We start from the raw sequence: 6,750 nt of genomic DNA on the forward strand, positions 1-6,750 counted from the left end.
GGGGGGGGGAGAGGCTTTTGTAGTATAACAATGCCGTGTGCCAATGTGCAGCGGGCAATTATGTAACCAACGCTAAATCTTTCTATAATTAGAACAAGCACCTAGTTAGAGTGATCAGAGCTCTTTTGTGTGAGCCTGCACGGGGTATGCAAGAAAGAGCTTGGCTCCAAAGAAAGATGCTGGCTTGATTTTCCCTTTCCCTTTCAACTGGTGAATAAATTAAATCTCAGATTACCCCAAATTGCTGTGAAAGATGAAAAGTGAAAAGCATTTCCTTTTCATTCTTGTTGAAGACATTTGCATCCCAGGTGTGAATCTCATGAAATGAAGAAACAAACTCAAAAGACCTCTATGTCCCCAAGCACAGAGCAGGAGAGCAGCCAGACTGCCTGAAAAGAGGACAGGAGGTCAGTATCAACCCTCCCTACTGAGAATCAACCTCTTTTTTAGATTCACTTCAATGAAGAATGTGGCAAGATATCAGGAAAGTCTCACTTATACCAGACATTCCTCATGTAAAGGAGGAAGCATGAGAAAAGAGATCCAACAGTCCCAAAAAGCAGGTGATCCTATGATTTTGTGGACCCGGAGAACTAGCTTAACAAAGAGACATGAAAAGGTGTGGGGAGAAATTGCTACCAGTGCAGTGGGAAGAACAGCTTGACCTAGCAGGTTTTTCTTCATTCTTCTGATCTGTTCTGCCATTGTGTGGATGGTCAGCAACACAAATATTGAGGCAGATCCATCTTCTGCTGCTATTCACAAGTTCAGCTCTAAAAGTCATTGTAGCAATGCCAATTCATACCAGTTGAAGATCTGGCTGATGGGATCTCTGTTGCTAGAGATCTGTACTTCTGAAATATTTTCTGATTCTTTTCTGATTAGTTCAGGTCACCAGAAAAAATATTACAAATACCTCTGTATAAGAGTTGACAGATGTGCAAATCAACATGGAAGACAGGAAGCAAAACAACCTACCTGGAACTAATTTTAGAAGATAGTTTAACATGTCTCTTGCTAGACCAACCCCACCCACATTCTTGGTCCGCTTTAAATGGAGATCGGCAGGTTTTGCCTTTATATCAGCAATGGAAAGCTCAGAGCTGACTCTGGGAGACATAAAATTTTAGAATAGGATCTTCTTACCAAGCATACTGTACAGAGACAAAATTTGCATAAGACATCTCTCGAAAGAAACTTGCCTGTTGCCACAGGTCATTCAGTCCCTTCAAGTCAGTAGTGACCAATGTCTGAATGTGACAACAGAAAGTATTGTACTGCTTGGAGAGCTGTGCTGTAGGTGAGCTGCAAAATCCACTTCTACTATTTTGCTCCTTCAAGGCCTTTGCTCAACCTTGTTGCCCAATATCAGTTTAGACAATTGCAGACCACCTCCATATAATTTCTGTTGGCAAAAAAATCCCCTTTACATTGTTTGTTAAAGCTGTTAGCAGCAGCTAAAGGATGTTCCACTTCTTGCAGGTCGTTGGGAAGTGTCAGTGGCCCACCATGTCACCTGTGAAAAGATGTTTATCAGCTGGGAGTGGAATGCTTCCAAAATATTTGCAAAACACCCTGGAGTCTGGAAGGTGTTACAGAAATACACAAGATTATTTTTGCCTAACTGAGAAAGTCTAATTTTCTGCAAAGTACAACAAATAACAAATCAAACTAGCCTCCCATTCAGTCATTTGAAAAAATACAGACATGCCTTGAAGAATTTAAAGATTTTACAAAAGCACTAATAAACCTTCTGATCATTTTCCCCCAGCTATAATTATTCCTTCTGAATGCTGCCTGTAATCCCTAAGGGAATCTGAAGTGCAAAGGTTGCTGATGTGGCTGAACCTTTCCATCTACGTAAATATCATCTTTTTCACTGTTTAGCATCTTACCTGTGGTGTAATTTATCCCTTGAGTAAGAAGTGTCATTTATTTTGATCATTTTTATCCCACAATGTGCAGCAACTGTTAGGCACACAGATATCTGATATTAACAATAGCTTATTCCATTACTTTGTATTGTCATGTTCATTTGTTACAAGATATTTCATGAACCATTTAATTCTGCATTTGCAAATGTGAAAAGTGCTGAAGTAGGTAAAAAAGTGCAGAGGATTTAACAGCCTAAATCTACCCCAAAAGACTCCTTAGAATGCATCAGAAATATGTTCTCAAAACCAGTTGAGGTATTCGCATCAAACTAAAAACATCACTGCTGGCAGCCATGCCAAGGATTAAGTCCTCCACAGCACCTGAACTCCCTACTCACCATAGAGAGGATCATTTTGGCATGATCATTTTTGTGAAAAGAGATGTATGTGGAAACCTGATGGCATTGTTGTCCAGAAATATTCAGCAAAGAATATCGTGGTAAAAACAAAAATGAATTAATCCTTCTTTCTTAAGAGACAGATTTATATTTAAGGAAAATGTATTTAAGGATCTCGGAATCATTACCAAGTTTGTTTCAGAAAAAGTCCAATACTAGAAGAGATACATGAAGATGCACAGAGATGATCAATTCAGAAAAGAATGTTAACTGTTCTCGTCTAATGCTGTATATATTGTGGGACATTAAGTTTCACCTGGCTATTCTTGTATGGGCCCTGGATGCTCAGGCTTGCCCAAAGCAGATCTTGTAATAATGAAAGTGGTTCTTCCCAAGAGACTGCAGCTTTGATTAGAAGATAACAAAGGATTGAGAAGTGAGCACCTCCCAGTCTTCCAAAGGTTAATCACTCTCATTGTTAAATAATTCTGCCTTATTTTTCATTTGAGTTTCCCCATTTTCCACTTCCAGTTTTTGTTTTGCCTTTCTCTGTGGGATTAAAAATTAAAATCTGTGGGATTAAAAAGTACCTTCAGATCTCACATTTCTAACTTGTAGAGGTACACACTGTCAAATCTTTGAATCATTTTGTAATGGGCAAAACATGCTAAATGTTTTAATTTACTGTCCAAATAATCTAGCTCACTCCATATGACTCTCCCCTCATTTTACTGAACATTTTGCCATTCATTTTGAAACCTGCAAATTTTATGAATAGGAATTTCATATGGATTGCAATTTCATATTGATTGCGATTCATATTGCCTAGTGACTAGTAAAAGTCTGAGTGTTCCTTCCTATGTAACTTCCTCAGAAATACCCTTATGCAGCAATTGATCCACTGCTGACAATTCCTTTGCTTTTTGAAATGCCAGCCAGTTATCCAGCCAGGTAGCATACATCCTCAGGTGTTGCACAGCGCTAATTCTTTAATCAAAATGTCATGAGAGGCAGAAGACAGAAGTAATGGGAGGTGTACCAGGTTAGGTTCAAAGACAACTATGTAAATAATTTATTTCTTTGGTCTGGTGGCTATTCTAACAAAAAATAATTTTCTCACTTCAAAAAGAAAATGAGAAAAAAAACCAAAACAAAACAAAATAAAACACATACCACCATTCTATGTGAAAATAGAAATTTTTTAGATCAGAATTTAAACACATTCCAGTTTTAAGAATTATCCCTCTTTCAAAAAAGTAAGCGCGTTGAGATGGCCAACAAACATTGCTTTACACCAAAGCTTAATTAGTTCTTTTTGCAAATGTTTAAAAACATTAATACTTTTCAAACTTACCACAATTTTTGAGTTTAGAACTTCTCAAAAAAACCCCATTATTTTATCCCAGTAAAGATTTTTGGCCAGTTAAACCATATATGTAAGCAGTTTCTAGGTTTGATATGTGATAGTCCTGCAGAGTGCGGACAAGAAGTTATTTACAGCTCGATTAGCAGCACGTGAATAAAATAAATACTGTGATACCATATGGTTTTGAAATAACTTGTACAGACCCTTCATACCATATGGTCCACTCCACCCAGTGCTAAGAGCTTTACATATTCACAAACTTGAAATTAACCAACTCAGACATAAAAATTAAACCAAAAGAAGAAAGAAGTTCAAGGGGAAGAAAATAAAGTGTTAAAAAGAACAAATGTTGTTTATAACCAGGCAGCTATAAACACCTGCAGGCACAAACAGCTCACTGTCTGTAAAGAGAAAGCAACCGCACAGTTCTCAGAACAAGCCATGAGACTCAGGAAACCAAAGGAGCATCTCCCTAATGCAGGAGCTGAAGCAGATTGCTCACCTACAATTTTACCTTCTAAACAACAATTTTGTATTGTGGCTGTCATATAAACTCTGTTGTAAAATAGCTCATAAAGTTGTATATTTACCATACAGCATTAAATAATGCATCACAGCAAAGGAATAAGTGTCAAAGAAGGAAGGAGAAAAGACAATTTTTCAGGTTAGACTAGTATAACAGCTGGCAACAGAGACCCTGGCAACTTCTGACAGTGAGAGGAGGCTCCTGAATAGGGAGGCAACATTGCCAGAAGTGGCAACAGCAATTCTGTTGCTAAATGACTTACACAAATGGGTAGGAGAGATGACAGATGAGTTTTTCTCATGAAAATTATTGATAAACAATGTATGTCAAAGTCTTGTATCTTTAGCTCTGTCTAAAGTGCTTATAAGAGGCCAGCTGTCTCAGAAAGAAGGGGAAGTATCTGTCATTCAGAGGTGATGACGGAACTGCTGTCACCACAATGCAGCACCAAAGTCTGATTCCCACTGGAGATGTCAAGAGTTTTGGCATAGAAGGACTGCAACAGTACTGTCCTTACCTTCCTCCAAATCTCCTCCATCCTAGAAATTGTAGCAGATTAATTTAGACAGCAGGACTAGTCTGCCCTGCAGATTAGATGATGGTAAAACAGACAAAATAACATTTACATTTAGTCTGCCTTATTGTCTTCCTGCCTCTTACAGTATGAAGTTGTGGTTTTTTTCTAACAAAAACCATGTTTCTTCCTTAATCATTCTACACTTTTCTTCTCTGGCCAGCTCCTATTTCTGTTCTCGATAAAACATGCCTAGCACAATGGGACTCTTCTCCTTTGATTCACTAGATGCTAATGATAGAAGTTACTAATTAATAACTAAATTTGTTTATATATGGTACTATATACTGCCACTTCAATATATATAGCAACTTACCCATGTAAAGCTCCACCTTGTTCCCCTCTACTACAACTCCCTGAGAAGTATTTTTCCCTATTCCACGTTTTAACTATACTCTAAAGAGTGCTTCTCTTGGCTTGATTTAAAAAACCCTTCTATGTAACATATGGATGCCCATTAAACATAGGCAGTACAACTCCTGGCATTTAATACAAAAGTTTTTATTTTAAATCAATATATTTTTACAACACTTTTAATTGCTCTTCTTCCCTTGTCTTTCATGTTCTAATTCAATGATATCTAAGTAGCAGATACCAGAATAAGAAAATTTATTCCAGACCATTTGCTCTGTATTTTCTGCTTTTTATTTGGACACCTTCAGCTAGATGAACTGTAACATTACTGAAATTGATGGAAACTACCTGAATAGTCAGGATATCTCATTAAAAAAGGAAAAGAGATACTGGACTGAGCTCCCTGCCTTTTTCTTTCAATTGTGCTTAACTAAAATGTATTGCTCTCTCTTTTCTTGTACAGCCTTGCTGGGATTATACCATTTCCATTGGGTCAATTTCACAGAATTACAGAATTGTCTAGGTTGGAAAAGACCTTGAAGATCATCCAGTCCAACCATCAGCCCAACATTAACAGTTCCCAACTACACCATATCCCTCAGCACTATGTCAACCCGACTCTTAAACACCTCCAGGGATGGGGACTCCACCACTGCCCTGGGCAGCCCATTCCAATGCCCAACAACCTGTTCTGTAAAGAAATGCTTCCTAATATCTAGTCTAAACCTTCCCTGGTGCAACTTGAGGCCATTCTCTCTTGTCCTATTGCTTGTTACTTGGTTAAAGAGACTCATCCCCAGCTCTCTGAAACCTCCTTTCAGGTAGCTGTAGAGGGCGATGAGGTCTCCCCTCATCCTCCTCTTCTCCAGACTAAACACCCCCAGTTCCCTCAGCCATTGCTCCAGACCCTTCACCAGCTTCATTACCCTTCTTTGGACATGCTTGAGTCATTCAATGTCCTTTTTGTATTGAGGGGCCCAAAACTGAACACAGGAATCGAGGGGCGGCCTCACAAGTGCTGAGTCCAGGGGTAAGATCCCTTCCCTGTCCCTGCTGGCCACAATTTCTGACACAAGCCAGGATGCCATTGGTCTTCTTGGCCACCTGTACACACTGCTGGCTCCTGTTCAGCTGGCTGTCAATCAGCATCCCCAGGTCCCTCTCTGACTGGCAGCTCTCCAGCCACTCCTCCCCAAGCCTGTAGAGCTGCTAGGGGTTGTTGTGGCCCAAGGGCAGCCCCCGGCATTTGGCTCTATTGAAACTTCTCCAGTTGGCCTCAACCTATCGCTCCAGCCAAGTTTGCTGAAGCCAGTAACGCCCTAGTGAGATATCCAAACCGGACAGCCACACAATACAGGAGACACTGTGCCTGTTCCCTGGGAGAGTTTCGTTAGACTGTGACCCTCGGGTGTGGCAGATCGGGGCCTGGGGCAGCTGCCAGGCCCGGGAGTGGCTGCAGCCTGCAGCCACCCACACCTCGCAGCGACCTTGAGGCCGGCCCGCACGGCCGAAGCTGTACTCCACAACCCCGTGCGCCCCGAGTCGGCCCTGGGAAGGGAAATGCCCCAGAGACCGCGGGGTCCCGAGGACAGACGGAGGAAAAACGACACCTCCCAAGATGCCTTGCGGCTCGGCCGCGTGCACACGAGCGCGCCGGT

The sequence above is a fragment of the Athene cunicularia genome (assembly GCF_003259725.1).
Source record: "Athene cunicularia isolate RWA chromosome 5 unlocalized genomic scaffold, athCun1 chr5_part1, whole genome shotgun sequence".
Lineage (NCBI taxonomy): Eukaryota > Metazoa > Chordata > Aves > Strigiformes > Strigidae > Athene > Athene cunicularia.